The 16,014-nt window shown below is 49.9% G+C and overlaps 1 non-coding gene across 1 annotated transcript; it reads right to left on the minus strand.

Annotated features, from left to right (window-relative positions):
• Positions 1-6,938: 6,938 nt before the first annotated feature.
• On the minus strand, positions 6,939-7,010 carry trnaq-cug. The gene has a single exon. It is a non-coding gene; the product is annotated as a tRNA-Gln (tRNA).
• Between the last annotated feature and the right edge of the window lie 9,004 nt (positions 7,011-16,014).

The raw sequence follows: 16,014 nt of genomic DNA on the forward strand, positions 1-16,014 counted from the left end.
AGCAAAGTCCAGGTCTTCTAGTTGTTCTGTCAAAGTCCATTGGATGCCTGTCTTTTTATTGTGGGTAGTTTGTTTCATGATCCAGTCAATGCATAGGAGGAATAGAAAGGGGGAAAGTAGACATCCCTGTTTCACTCCAGTGAGCACGGTGAATGTTTTCCGTGTTGGTCCCTGGTGCAGCACTTGGCACTGCATGTCCTGGTATAAGCTTTTGATGATGTTGATGAACTTATGGGGTATTCTGTAATGTGCTATTAAGCTCCATAATAGCTTCCGGTCTACGCTGTCAAACGCTTTTTCGAAGTCTATGAAATTTATGTAAGCCGGGGTGTTGGTGCTTCTCTCCCCTCCTTGAAGGACATTTACACCTCTCATCTCACCCGCAAGGCGACCAAGATTGTGAGTGATGTGAGTCACCCCGCTCACTCTTTGTTTGATCTTCTGCCCTCTGGGAGGCGGTACAGGAGCCTGCGCTCCCGCACCACCAGACTCTCCAACAGCTTCATCCTCCAGGCTGTTAGGATCCTGAACTCGCTCCCCCTTTCTGCGTAGCGTCCTGTTCTTTACTGTCTGCTGTATGCACACTGGCTCGGTTTTGCTCCTCTTATTTATTGGGTTATTGGTTTATTATTTCTTCATCGCTCATTTTATTTATTTATTATTTTTTATTTATTATTTATTGTTTGTGCCTTCTTGTTTTTATTTTGTGTCGTCTACTTGTATGTCTCGTCACCGTGGGATAGAGGAAACGGAATTTCGGTTTCTTTGTGTGTCTTGACATATGAAGGGATTGACAATAAAGCTGACTTTTACTTTGTTCCATTCTTTCGATTGTTCGACAATGATCCTAAGGGTAGCAATTTGGTCAATACATGATCTTCCATTTCTGAAACCAGCTTGATTTTCTCTGAGCTCCTCGTCAACCCCTTTCCTTAGTCTTCCTAAGATGATGCGGCTTAGCACTTTGCTCGGTGTTGATAGCATCATGATGCCTCTGTAGTTGTTGCAGTCTCTAAGATCTCCTTTTTTGGGGATGACAGCAATAAGCCCATCTTTCCAGTCTGCTGGTATGGTAAGAAACAAAGAGTTGAATTAATTTCCATTATATTTTATTAACCTTTATGGAAATATCCATTGGAATGGAAATGCATGAACATTTAAACTCTAGTGTTCCTGTATAACAGTGGTTCTTAACCAGGGGTGCTCACACACCCTAGGGGTGCGAGAATGCTTCCTAGGGGGTGCGAGGATACCCAGGGGGAAATTTACCATTTTTCGGGGATAATAATAATAATAATAATAATAAATTATATTTATAACGCACTTTATATTCGGGGGAATCTCAAAGTGCTACATGGCAGATAAAAAACAAGAAAACAAAACAAGGACAAGTATAAAACAACTGGACGACAACCAAGATATGAGAGAAATTACGGAAAGGCTAAGGTAAAGAGGTGAGTTTTAAGTCCAGTTTTGAAAGAGTCAGTGGATTGGGGTGCTCTTAGGTGGTCGGGGAGGGAGTTCCACAGTGTAGGGGCTGTATGGCAGAAGGCCCGGTCGCCCATGGTGCGCAGCTTGGTTTTCGGAACGTGGAGAAGGTGTGAATTGGATGAGCGGAGGCTTCGGGTGGCAGGTTTTGGGGCAAGGAGTTCTTTGAGGTATGGGGGAGCATGTCCGAGGATACAATGGTGAGTGAGGAGGGCGATCTTATAATCAATTCGGAATTTGATGGGGAGCCAGTGCAGAGAACGGAGGATGGGTGTGATGTGATTGCTTTTCCGCACCCTCATCAGGATCCTAGCAGCGCTGTTTTGAATGTACTGAAGCCACTGGAGGCTCTTGCTAGGGATCCCGATGAGGAGTGCGTTACAATAGTCTAGCCTTGAGGAGACAAAGGCGTGGACAAGTTTTTCAGCATCCGTCAGGGTAAGTGTGGGGCGGAGTCTGGAAATATTTCTGAGGTGGAAGAAGGAGGTTTTGCAGATATGTTTTATGTGTGACTCAAGGTTGAGTTGAGGGTCCAGTTTCACACCCAGGTTGGTGACAGTGGCTGAGAGGGGACTAGTGAGACCGGCGAATAAGATGCTTGTTATTGGGCAGGTATGGATCTGATGGGAAGTGCCAATTAACATGGCTCGGGTTTTGTCACTGTTAACTTGCAGGAAGCTGAGATTCATCCACGCCTTTATCTCCTCCAGACACAGGGAGAGGATGGATGAGGGAGATGGAGAAGGCTGGGTTATGGAGGGCGGGGGGTCAAGTTTGAGGTATAGCTGGGTGTCGTCCGCATAACAATGATATGAGATGCCGAACTTCCTGATTATATTGCCGAGGGGTAGTATGTAGAGAGTGAAGAGGGTAGGACCGAGTACAGATCCCTGGGGGACACCGGAGGTGACAGTGTGAGTGTCGGATTTTTTCCCCCCCAGGGAAACGTACTCGGTCCGGTTCGAGAGGTAGGACTGAAGCCAGGTTAGAGCAGTGCCAGAGAATCCAGTGGAGTGAAGTTGGTTAAGGAGGATATTGTGGTGGACAGTGTCAAATGCGGCGGACAGATCCAACAGGATGAGAAGTGACGGGGAGCCTGCATCGGCAGCCATGAGAAGGTCGTTGCTGACCCTAACAAGTGCTGTTTCAGTGCTGTGGCCAGAGCGAAACCCGGATTGAAATTTCACAGCGATGTTATTGCGGGTGAGATGAGTGTGAAATTGGGCAGCTACCACTTTTTCCAGAACCTTGGAGAGGAACGGGAGGTTAGATATTGGTCTGTAGTTGGCAAGGTTGTCCGGGTCAACTGAGGGTTTTTTGAGCAGGGGGGTAATAATGGCAGTCTTCAATGCAGGGGGTACAGAGCCAGACTGGAGTGAGAGGTTGATGACATTGGTTATTAGGGGACTAATGGCTGAGGTTTGTTGTTTAATGAGGGCTGTGGGGAAAGGGTCCAGGGCACATGTGGAGGGTTTCATCTTTTTGATGATGTCCTCTACCTCCGACTGCAAGATAGGGGAGAAGCAGCGGAGAGGCTGGACTGTCCCGGGTGGAAGGAAGGGGGGAGGAGGTGAAGTGGTGGGGCCAGAAGAGGAGAGGAGCTGGGTGCGGATGTTGTCAACCTTAGCGGTAAAGAAGGTCATAAAGTTATTGGACACTACCTCTGAGGATTCTGTTGGAGTGGTGGGTTGGGGTTTGAGAAAGTGGTTGATGGTTGAAAAGAGCTGTTTTGAATTTCCAGGGGTATTGTTTATGATATTGGAATAGAACTGGGCACGTGCAGTCCCAAGGGCTTTTGAGTAGGCCTTCTGATGTTCTTTGTAGGCCTGTTTGTGCACGGTCAGTCCTGAGGCTTTAAGACGACGCTCCAGGATGCATCCAGTTGACTTCATCAGACGCAGCTCACTGGTGTACCAGGGGGCTGAGCGTGAAAAAGTGACTGTTTTGGTTTTTTGGGGGGCGTGGATACTTAGAAGTTTGGCCAAAGAGTTATTGTAATGGTCCACTGCCTTGCTGACTGATGTAAAGGTTGCAGAGGAGGAGGAGAGAAGCTGGAGGTCCTGTGCTATAGTATCTTGGTTGATGTTTTTGAAATTTCTGAATGAGATTTGCCGCTTGGGTTTGGAGTGGGGGCGTGGGAAAGGAAGTTCCATTTGAATAAGTTTGTGGTCAGACACACCGACCTCGTGAACTTGCAGGTTGCTTATGGCCGATGAGGAGATGACAAGGTCAAGTGTATGCCCTTTGTCATGTGTGGGGACATTTACACACGTGTGGGGCTGTGTTTAGGTAGGGGGCGAAGTAGAGAGAAATCCACTCCACGTTTTCTGTGCCACATGCAGTGCAGTCCACTCTGTGTTGGAGTGAAATCCACTCCGTGTTGGTGTCCGTTCCGTGCTGGAGAAATTAACACTCCGTGTTTTCCCGGCAACCCGGTGTCCGTCTTGTGTCGGAGTCCGCTCCGTGTAGGAGTGAAGTCCGCACCATGTTCTCCAGGCCACCTGGAGTACTGCAGCCCCGCATGGTTGCTACAATAAGATCCAAGTGCGCCAGGTATCTGATGACGTGTTGTACATGCGACGGGGTGTCGGGCGGAGGAGGAGCAGATGAATGGTACAGTGTTATGGACGGGTTGGGAGAAAACAAAGTTACGACGGGTGCTTCTGTGGATGTAACGTGGTCTGCGGAGAAGTCCGAGTTGTTTGATGACTGAGACACACCCTGGAATGGTGTGATTACTCAGCTCCAGCAAGCGGGGGATGGAGTAAGTTAACATAGTGCCGGTTGGAGAACACTGAACTTGAGTGTTAGCCATTGGCTAGGCTAGCCAGGATGCCTTGGCGGGGGGTGGTGGGGTGGGCGCGCCGTAGTAGGCAGCCGGCTCTGTGGAGGTTCGCCGCGGTTCGCCGCGGTCCAGGCGCACTGCACACTAAAACTAGAAGCTAAAAACTAAACTTTAATAATGGCTAAAATAAATAAATAAATAAAAACACTAAAACTAAACTAATTCTGGTGGAGAAGCGGCGAACAATCAACGCCAGCGTCCTCTCCCCAGATTACTTCCGCCTTGGTCCACACGCAGCCGTCAAATCAATGCAATCAACTGGTCGGGTAACCGAAAAAAGTGAAAAATTCTGAAAATCAAGAAGTCATTGTGTTAATTGGCATTCGGGATAATGCTAATTAAGCCTTATAGCTGTAAAGTAAACCAATTATTATTATAATAATTATTTAATATATATAATAATTTTAATTTATTTATTATTTGTATTTTATGTAGTTTTAATCTATTTTGTAAGTAATAAAGTTAAGTACTGTTAAACGAATAACAATACACAATAAAAACTTGGGAAGCTAACATGATTTTGACAGGTACACTTCAGAACACAGTTACTCAGAAAACATTGATCACAACGTGTCTAGTACGTGTCACTCACTGCATAAGCCTGCTTCGGCTTCACACTGTTAGTTTCTCTTCAGTCATCAGCCGAGGTAGACCTAAGAAGGTATGTACCGTAATTTTCGGACTATAAGTCGTGGTTTTTTTCATAGTTTGGGTGGGGGGGCGACTTATACAGAGGAGCGACTTATATGTAAATTTTTTCACAAATTTTCAAAAATAAAAAAAAAATAAAAAAAGTGAAACCACGATGTAGCAAGGGATTACTGTAATTTGAATTTCAAGTGACGTCGGTGGCGCGGGGCGGCGCAGCGCGGCAGTTGTTTACATAAAGGACAAAGATTCGAACAAGGGATGACAAAGATGACGAAGGGCCCCACGTACTACCGGCATCATTAGCGGTTTTGTTTGTAAGTGACACGGAGGACGAAGAGTTTGAAGGATTTAAGGATTTGGAGTGACACAGAAGGTTTGAAAAACTATTATGGCTTTTACGCACGCCCGGTCCTACTCTACGGAGCTCTCTTTCACCTCCGTGAATGGAAGTCGGGGGCCAGCGCTTGGCCGGGTGGCTGCCCGGGGACGGTGGATGGGGCTCGGACATGGCTTTTACGTACGCCCGGTCCTATTCTATGGAGCTCTCTTCCACCTCCGTGGCTGGAAGTGCCACCTCCGGGGATGGAAGTCCACGCCGCCACACGCCTGGAAGTTTGTTTTGTTAAAAAAAGAGCCGTTTACCAAACCCACGTCTTTCCTTGTACTTTGTTAACGCTACAATATCAATTGCAATGAAACGGCTTGAGTTAATTGACCTTGAGTCTCTTTCGTCTGCTATTTTGATTCTCATCATATATAAAACATCTCTTAAATCTGCCATCATGTGTTATCCATTGCGCCACTCGCCCTACAACACTGTATTGACTGTAAACTTGTGTGGAAAACTGTCATTGTCCAAAGGAAGGCTGTTTAGCAACAGTGACCAGCAGACAAATTCAACAAGGTAATTTGATTATGCCATAACCCGGATTCGAATCGAACCAAAAAACGAACCGAAAGGAACCAATCAGATAGCCCGAATCCATGCATGGTGGATGGCGGCGGTGGTAAACAGTGATATTTGAGAAGTGAAATGAAGTTTATAGGATTTGCAGACAGTGTGGAATCCTTATTTCAACAAAAGTAGGCAGGTGCGTACATTTGGGCACCCCAAGAGAAAAATGACATCAATATTTAGTAGATCCTCCTTTTGCAGAAATAACAGCCTCTAAACCAGGGGTTCTTAACCTGGAATCGGTCAAACTAGGGGTTCGGTGAGTCGGTCTCAGGGGTTCAGCAGAGCCTCTACTGGGGAGGTCCGAACACACCTGATTTATAAATTCGTGATAACGCATATCTGAACTGGTCTCGCAAAGGCAACAGCAGAAGTCACACTGATTTGCTGGTATGTCATTTGACGTGAATTCATGCATTGTGTTGGTTTTATTCTTTGAACAAGGTGATGTTCGTGCACGGCTCATTTTGTGTGCTAGTAAAAAACATCTATGTCTTGAATTTGAAAAAAATATCTACATTTTTTTCACTAAACCCCTCGGTGATTGCGCATATGAAACTGGTGGGATTCGGTACCTCCAAGGTTAAGAACCACTGCTCTAAACACTTCCTATAGCTTCCAATGAGAGTGTGGATTCTGGTTGAAGGAATACTGGACCATTCTTCTTGACAAATTGTTAACTCCAATAAACTTCATTTCACTTCTCAAATATCACTGTGTCTGTCTGCTATATGATATATTTAACTGAAATTGCTGATCCGAACAGCCAAGGATTTATAAAGAAAATCTTGAAATATATTAGGGCTGCCCAAACTTTTGCATATGACTGTATATGACCAAAGATTTGAGGTCCAACCGAGACTAAAACTGAGATCACTGGATTCATAGTCTAGAGCGCTCATGGAACCCGCAGGTGTAGGGAAGCATACGATTTCATGGGGCAGCACACAAGCTGGTGCCATTTCGCAAATTTTTCCCAGCTAAATGACAAATTATTTGAGGTCCCACCGAGACTTGAACTCGGATCGCTGGATTCAGAGTCCAGAGTGCTCACCATTACACCATAGAACCCTGGCAGTGACAGAAGGAGGAGCATAATTTTTCTGAGCACAATGCACTAACTAAGGCATTTTACGAAATTGACAAAAGTAGTGGGGGCAGGGCTTACACACTCATAGGGCTGTCCACAAAGTACTGAATTGGAATTTCCAAATTTTTGTTCCATGTAAATTCCACCAAGACTTGAACTTGGATTGCTAGATTCACAATCACACCATGCCAACATTGATTGATTGATTGATTGATTGATTGATTGATTGATTGATTGATTGAACATTTATTGATCCCGGGGGTGGGAAAATTCAGGCCCCATCAGAATCCATACCCAAGAGCGGGTATACAAAAGACACACAGATGCATGAGCGCAACTCAATAGGCTCTCATCTCACACAACAGCGCCTCAAAGAAAGCCAGTAAGTGCAAAAGATAAAAGCCATCAAAGCAAATCAAAGCAAAAAGACAAAGGAAAAAAAGTAACAGCGGCCAACCAGCACCCCTCAATATCAGAGAACCCCCCAAAACACACAAAATAGCCTCCACGGGGTCTATAAACAGGTGTAACTACAGTCCAGTTCAACAGCGCCCAATGGACCGTGGTCATGAATCGGTGAAAACATCACAAAACAGGCAAACGTTTGAGCAGCGTCCTGGGCACCCAGTCGGGGCACGTGCAGATGGACACCACGGGGCTAGCACGGCAAAGGTCGCTGGTTCCAACGAGCAGGAGGGTGCGAGGCCAAGGCGAGGGACCCGTTGTCACGACGGGGGTGGAGTAATGGAGCGAGTGCAGCTTGGACCAGGGTTTATTGTGGAAACCAAAATACAAACCCGGCAAACTGACGTGACTAAACAAAACCAAAAGGACAGACTCGGCAAGCTGACGTGGCTAAACAACAAACTAACAGGTCTAACCGACCAAAACGTGAAACAAAAGACAGGAACCAAACAAACCGAGTGACAGCGAGACATGCATTGTCCACACATCTCGTGCAATGCTCCGACATAGAGTGACACGCAAACAGAACTTAAATACAACACAGGTAATGAGAGGCAGGTGCGTGTGACCGCACAAATCAAGGGCACACAGGAAGGGAGGGGCGAGCACACAGACACAATGACAACCTATACACAGCAAAACTGGGGACGAGGCATGACAGAACCCCCCCCCACAAGGGACGGCTCCCGACGTCCCAAAAAACCAACCCCCCACGGCGGTACGCGGAGGGGGGGCGGGTGTTTAGCGCACCAGTCCAAATGGCCCCACTGGTTTTCGAAGTGGTCCGAACGGCGCACGGCGGCGACCGGGGGAACAACCGCACTCGGCGGCAACTTGGGGGACAGAACTGCACGCAGCGGCGGTCAGGGACCCAGGGCCACAATCGCGGCACACACTGGGGGCCTGACGCGCAATCGGCAGCAACTTTGGGGGACATGAACCGCACTCTAGCGGCGCCACGGGGGACATGAACCGCGCTCTAGCGGCGCCACGGGGGACATGAACCGCACTCTAGCGGCGCCACGGGGGATATGAACCGCACTCTAGCGGCGCCACGGGGGACATGAACCGCACTCTAGCGGCGCCACGGGGGACATGAACCGCACTCTGGCGGCGACACGGGGGACATGAACCGCACTCTGGCGGCGACACGGGGGAAACTCGGGGAACGGGACCGTGCTTGGCGGAAACTTGTAAAGTCAGGACCGCGATCAGCGGCAGTTTGAAGTCCGGACCGTGATCAGCGGCAATTGAAAGGGGGAGCTGTGCGCAGCGGCAAGAGCCACCACGCGCTGCAGCAGTGGGGGTGGGGCCATGGACGATCGCGGGTCCGGCGTCGCGGCAGTGGAGTCCGATCACGCTGGAACCTGCTCGGACGATGGACGTGGATCGGGCATCGCTGGAGCGAAGTCCGATGGCGCTGGAACCTTCTCGGACGATGGACGTGGATCGGGCGTCGCTGGAGCGAAGTCCGATGGCGCCGGAACCTTCTCGGACGATGGAGGTCGATCGGGCGTCGCGGAGCGAAGTCCGATGGCCCCGGAACCTTCTCGGACGGGAGCTGATGGCGGAGGGTCCAAGCGCTGGTCGCTGTGTTGGTCGGAGCATTCTGTCACGAAGGGGGTGGAGTAATGGAGCGAGGCGACCAAGTGCAGCTTGGACCAGGGTTTATTGTGGAAACCAAAATACAAACCCGGCAAACTGACGTGACTAAACAAAACCAAAAGGACAGACTCGGCAAGCTGACGTGGCTAAACAACAAACTAACAGGTCTAACCGACCAAAACGTGAAACAAAAGACAGGAACCAAACAAACCGAGTGACAGCGAGACATGCCTTGTCCACACATCTCGTGCAATGCTCCGACATAGAGTGACACGCAAACAGAACTTAAATACAACACAGGTAATGAGAGGCAAGTGCGTGTGACCGCACAAATCAAGGGCACACAGGAAGGGAGGGGCGAGCACACAGACACAATGACAACCTAATCACAGCAAAACTGGGGACGAGGCATGACACCCGTCAGCACCGGCCGGATAAGCAGGAAGCCGTCGTAGAGTTACGCCGGTCTCAACTGATTACTCGGTAATCCAGAAGAGCATTAGCTTTAAAACCATCCAAGATCTAAAGTAAGTTCCACCAGTTGACATTGTAACTTGGAGAACATGTGATTACTTTACCAAATACTATATGACCAAATATTTGAGGTCCCACTGAAACTTAAAACTCGGATCACTGGATTCAGAGTCCAGAGTGCTAACCATTACACCATGGAATAGACACACACACACATGCACACACACGCACGAACACACACACACACGCACGCACGCACACACGCACACACACACACAAACACACACAATACCCAATGCAGCTGTATAATGTGGACATTATTTGCAAAATCTGCATTGAAATTACAATGAATACATCAAAAATAAACTAACTATGGCGAAAGGATAGCAAAGAATGAGAATATCATCGAATGACAAGATGAACAATAAAAGCAATTTTAAATAAGCGATATGATTTTAACGTTCATAAGGTGTGACCAGTTTAGGCTCCAGTAGTTTGTACCCTGATAAATTGCATTCACTGAATGTCTTCTTGGATGGATGAACTGGAGGCAGTTCTGGAGTGGGTCTGCAGTCAGCTGGCCAAGCCAAGAAGGAAAGAATTGGCTTGACAGTTGAAGGGAAAAAAAAATAATGGAAACACAGATTAGAGGCTGGTTTCGCCCTACACGTGGTCAGGGGAGCATTGTAGCGGAGTGTCGCACACCTGGCTGTTGCTGACTCTGAGAGCTTCTGGCTCCTGTTTGCCGAGGTGTCCCTGGCACACTTTGCAAAGCAGACAACACTGACAAATAGATTTAGAAAATGTTGTTTCCACCCAGTCTCAAACAGGGGGTGTCTCGCGTCTGTCAAACGCGCACTTTTTATCAAAGTGGCACCGGCTCCCCGGTAACGGGTTCGATAAGCCGGGGTGAAGGGACTCGTCCGTTTCTAACCACCCGAGTTGAATTAATTCTACCAGAATTAATCTAATTTCTTTATGTCGCCAATCCCTCTCAAGTCATCCGACGCACGAGCCGAGTAACTCAATTCGAGGCGAGTCGTCGAAATGACCGCGCCATACTGATGGCTCCCTTCGGTTGTTTGATGCTTGTGTTACTGTGTTACGGATATTTTTAGATGCCTTTGTTAAGGCCTCAGGTATTCGTTGTTCTAGCGCACCCTTGCACTAGTTTTGCCGAAGTACAGCGCCTTGCGAAAGTATTCGCGCAGGGCTGTGGACTCGGACTCGGGGACTCGGACTCGGTCGGACTCGGTCATTTTTTGCCGGACTCGGACCCGGTGCTGATTTTGACCGAGTCCACCGAGTCCGACAATAAAAAAAATACGTTCAATTTTACTTTCATCATGCTGCTGAGAATGCGCGTAGGAATACTGTCCACAACCCTGCTTACGATCAATGCGGCCACGTTGAGTTGCACTTAGGCTAATGGCTCCACATCGACGGAGGAGGATGAGTTTGAAAAAGAACTTGACAGCATTGAGCGCCGCCGGCGTTTGTCGGCCGCCACCTCGCCAACCGACATAGATGAAGAAATTGGGGCAATGTTGGCACTTGGTCGAATGAAAGAGAGCCCATTTGTTACAGCTGATCGTTATCCGTCCGGCCTCAAGGCAGCGACTGGGACACTAACAGCAATGCCAATCAGCCAAGTCAGCATAGAGCGCCCGTTTTCCGGGCTCAAGTTTATCATGTCTGATCAGCGCGGCGCGATGAAGGCTGACTTGGTTGAGAACAAACTCAAGTCGTTGAATTGAAACTTGAAAGTATCTGTTTATTGTATTTGTTTATATGTTTAATAAAGACAAAGCCATCACAAAACTGTTGTAATTATTTAGATTTTGATCTAAATTAGCCTTGAATAAAGATTAAGCAGTCACATGAATTAACAGAAAAAATGGACAGCCGGACTCGGACTCGGTGGTCAAGAGGCCGGACTCGGACTCGGTGCAAAAATCCAACCGAGTCCACAGCCCTGGTTCGGCCCCCTTGAACATTTCAACATTTCGCCACATTTCTGGCTTCAAACATAAAGATATAAAATTTTAATTTTTTGTCAAGAATCAACATCAAGTGGGACACAATCGTGAAGTGGAACGAAATTTATTGGATAATTTTAACAAATAAAAAACTGAGAAGTGGGGCGTGCAATATTATTCGGCCCCTTTACTTTCAGTGCAGCAAATTCACTCCAGAAGTTCAGTGAGGATCTTTGAATGATCCAATGTTGTCCTAAATGACTGATGATGATAAATAGAATGCACCTGTGTGTAATCAAGTCTCCGTATAAATGCACCTGCTCTTTGATAGTCTCAGGGTTCTGTTTAAAGCGCAGAGAGAACCATGAAGACAAAGGAACACACCAGGCAGGTCCGAGATACTGTTGTATTGGTGGTCCGGGTGTCAGATGTGATGCCCCCCAGCCTCACACGCTGTCTCCTGTTGGTCAGGAAGCTGGTGATCCACTGACAGGTGGAGGCAGGCACCGCAAGCTGGATGAGCTTCTGTTGGAGGATGTCAGGAGCGATGGTGTTGAACGCCGAGCTGAAGTCCACGAACAGGATCCTGGCGTACGTTCCTGGGGTGTCCAGGTGGTGCAGGATGTAGTGCAGTCCCATGTTGACCGCATCATCCACTGACCTGTTTGCCCGGTAGGCAAACTGGAGGGGGTCAAGCCCGTGACATCCTTCAGGTGGTTCAGCACTAACCTCTCGAAAGATTTCATGACCACAGATGTCAGTGCGACAGGTCTGTAGTCATTCAAACCTGTGATGGAAGGCTTCTTGGCCACTGTAACGATGGTAGAGCTCTTGAAGCACGAGGGCACCTCACACAGCTCCAGAGAACGGTTGAAGATCCGTGCAAAGGTGGGCGCCAGCTGCTCAGCGCAGACTTTCAAGCAGGAAGGTGACACGCCGTCTGGGCCCGGTGCCTTCCTGGTCTTTTGTCTCCGGAACATCTGGCGCACTTCCTCCTCGCGGATCTGGAGTGCGGGCGCGGCCTCTGCAAGAGAGAGAGTGGGTGACAACGATGATAGAGGTGTGGACAGAGTAGTTGTGGGGAGAGGTGAGTATGTAGATTGTGCTGCAGGAAGTCCCGTTGTGTGGGAGGACCGATCAAACCTGCAGTAGAACCTGTTTAGCAAGCCTTGGGCTCTCCACAGGACGGGGGGTTCGTTTCTTGTACCCCGTGATGCTCTGCAGACCTTTCCACACTGTTGAGGGATCAGGATTGGCAGAGAGGTGTCTCTTCAGGTTCTCCGCGTAACACCTCCTGGCTTTCCTGACCTCTCGGTTCAGTGTGTTTCTGGTCTGCTTGAACAGGTCGCGGTCGCCGCTCCTGTAGGCCTCCTCCTTGACTTTGCGCAGCCTCCTGAGGTTCGGTGTAAACCAAGGTTTGTCGTTGTTGTACGTGCAGAAGGTCTTAGTCTGCACACACAGATCCTCACAAAAACTGATGTATGATGTGACAGTGTCAGTGAGTTCATGCAAGTCTGAAGTTGCAGCCTCGAAAACTCCCTAATCGGTGCAGTCAAAGCAGGCTTGGAGGTCCTGCCTTGACTCCACTGTCCACTTCCTCACAGTCCTCACCACAGGCTTAGAGGTTTTTAGTTTCTGCCTGTAGGCCGGGATCAGATGAACTAGACAGTGGTCCGAGAGTCCTAAAGCTGCACGAGCCGCAGAGTGGTATGCATCCTTGATCACGGTGTAGCAGTGGTCCAGAGTCTGTGCCCCTCTGGTGGGACACGTTACGTGCTGTCTGTATCTGGGGAGTTCGTGTGCGAGGTTCGCCCTGTTAAGATCACCCAGAACAATGATTAGTGAATTTGGTAGAAGTTTCTCCATGTCTGTTACCTGGTCAGCCAGCATCTGCGTGGCTTCACTCGCACGTGCGTGTGGTGGAATGTAAATAGCCGCCATGACGATTGAGGAGAACTCCCGTGGTGAATAGAACGGCCGGCAGTTTATGAAAAGTGTTTCTAGGAGAGGGCTGCAAAACTCTTTCAACACCGTGACATCAGTACACCAACGTTCATTAATGTAGAAACAGAGACCACCTCCCTTCGATTTTCCGGAGAGCTGCGATCTGCACGAGTTAGCCTATACCCCGCTAGCTCCACGGCGTGGTGGGGGGTTCGTTCGCTGAGCCACGTTTCCACAAAGCACAGCGCGGCGGATCTGCTGAAGTCCGTGTTCCTTGAAGTGAGGAGCAGCAGTTCGTCCATCTTGTTCGCCAGGGAGCGGACATTCGCCAGATGAATTGACGGTAGGGCAGAACGGAACCCTCTCTGCCTCAGCTTTACGACTGTTCCGGCTCATTTTCCGTGCCGCCGTCGCGCTAGCTTGTATAGCACCGCCGCTCCGGCTAGAATCTCCGACAAACAGTCTGAATCAGAGAGAACAGGAGAGAAAATACCAGAAGAAGACTGTCCGATGTTTAACAGCGCTTCTCTGGTAAAAGTGATCCGGGATGGACAGCAGAGGACACAGAAAACACACAAAATAAGACAAAGAAACAGAGAGCGACTCACCGTGGCTGCCATCCGCGGCGCCATCATATGACATTTGATTCGTATTAAGAAAAAATATTATTCCTTTTAAACAATCGAGTTGGTTGTCACCTTATCGTGGTGGAGGGGTTTTCGTGCCCCTATGATCCTAGGAGCCATGTTGTCTGGGGCTTCATGCCCCTGGTAGGGTCACCCATGGCAAACGGGTCCTAGGTGAGGGACCAGACAAAGCACGGCTCAAAAAGCCCCTTATGATGGAAAAGATATATGGACACAGATTTCCCTCGCCCGGACGCGGGTCACCGGGGCCCCCCTCTGGAGCCAGGCCTGGAGGCGGGGCTCGAAGGCGAGCGTCTGGTGGCCGGGCCTTCGCCCATGGGGCCCGGCCGGGCACAGCCCGAAAAGGAAATGTGGGTCCCCCTTCCCATGGGCTCACCACCTGTGGGAGGGGCCAAAGGGGTCGGGTGCAGTGCAAGCTGGGCGGCGGCCAAAGGCAGGGACCTTGGCGGTCTGATCCCCGGCTGCAGAAGCTGGCTCTTGGGACATGGAATGTCACCTCTCTGGCTGGAAAGGAGCCCGAGCTGGTGTGCGAGGCAGAAAAGTTCCGACGAGATATAGTCGGACTTGCCTCCACGCACAGTTTGGGTTCCGGTTCAAGCCCTCTCGAGAGGGGCTGGACTCTCTTCCACTCTGGAGTTGCCCACGGTGAGAGGCGTCGAGCAGGTGTGGATATATTTATTGCCCCCCGGCTGGGCGCCTGCACATTGGGGTTCACCCCGGTGAACGAGAGGGTAGCCTCCCTCCGCCTTCGGGTGGGGGGACGGGTCCTGACTGTTGTTTGTGTCTATGCACCAAACGGCAGCTCAGAGTACCCACCCTTCTTGGAGTCCCTGGAGGAAGTGCTGGAGAGCGCTCCTTCTGGGGACTCCATCGTTCTACTGGGTGACTTCAATGCTCACGTGGGCAATGACAGTGAGACCTGGAAGGGCGTGATTGGGAGGAACGGCCCCCCCGATCTGAACCCGAGCGGTGTTCTATTATTGGATTTCTGTGCTCGACACGGATTTTCTATAATGAAAACCATGTTCAAACATAAGGGTGTCCATGTGTGCACTTGGCACCAGGACACCCTAGGCCGCAGTTCGATGATCGACTTTGTAGTCGTGTCATCGGATTTGCGGCCGCATGTTTTGGACACTCGGGCGAAGAGAGGGGCGGAGCTGTCAACTGATCACCACCTGGTGGTGGGTTGGCTCCGATGGTGGGGGAAGATGCCGGTCCGACCTGGCAGACCCAAACGCTCTGTGAGGGTCTGCTGGGAACGTCTGGCGGAATCCCCTGTCAGGAAGAGCTTCAACTCCCACCTCCGGCAGAGCTTTTCCCACGTCCCGGGGGAGGCGGGGGACATTGAGTCCGAGTGGACTTTGTTCCGCGCCTCCATTGTTGAGGCGGCCGACCGGAGCTGTGGCCGTAAGGTCATTGGTGCCTGTCGTGGCGGCAATCCCCGAACCCGCTGGTGGACACCGGCGGTAAGGGATGCCGTCAAGCTGAAGAAGGAGTCCTATCGGGCCATTTTGGCCTGCGGGACTCCGGAGGCAGCTGACAGGTACCGGATGGCCAAGCGGAACGCGGCTTCGGCGGTTGCTGAGGCAAAAACCCGGACGTGGGAGGAGTTTGGCGAGGCCATGGAGAATGACTTCCGGACGGCTTCGAGGAAATTCTGGTCCACCATCCGGCGTTTCAGGAGGGGGAAGCAGTGCAACGTCAACACTGTTTACAGTGGAGATGGCGTGCTGCTGACCTCGACTCGGGACGTCGTGTGTCGGTGGGGAGAATACTTCGAAGACCTCCTCAATTCCACCGACACGCCTTCCATTGTGGAAGCAGGGCCTGGGGACTCTGAGGCGGACTCTCCAATCTCTGGGGTCGAA

The sequence above is a fragment of the Syngnathus acus genome, chromosome 19 (genome assembly GCF_901709675.1).
Source record: "Syngnathus acus chromosome 19, fSynAcu1.2, whole genome shotgun sequence".
Taxonomy (NCBI): Eukaryota; Metazoa; Chordata; class Actinopteri; order Syngnathiformes; family Syngnathidae; genus Syngnathus; species Syngnathus acus.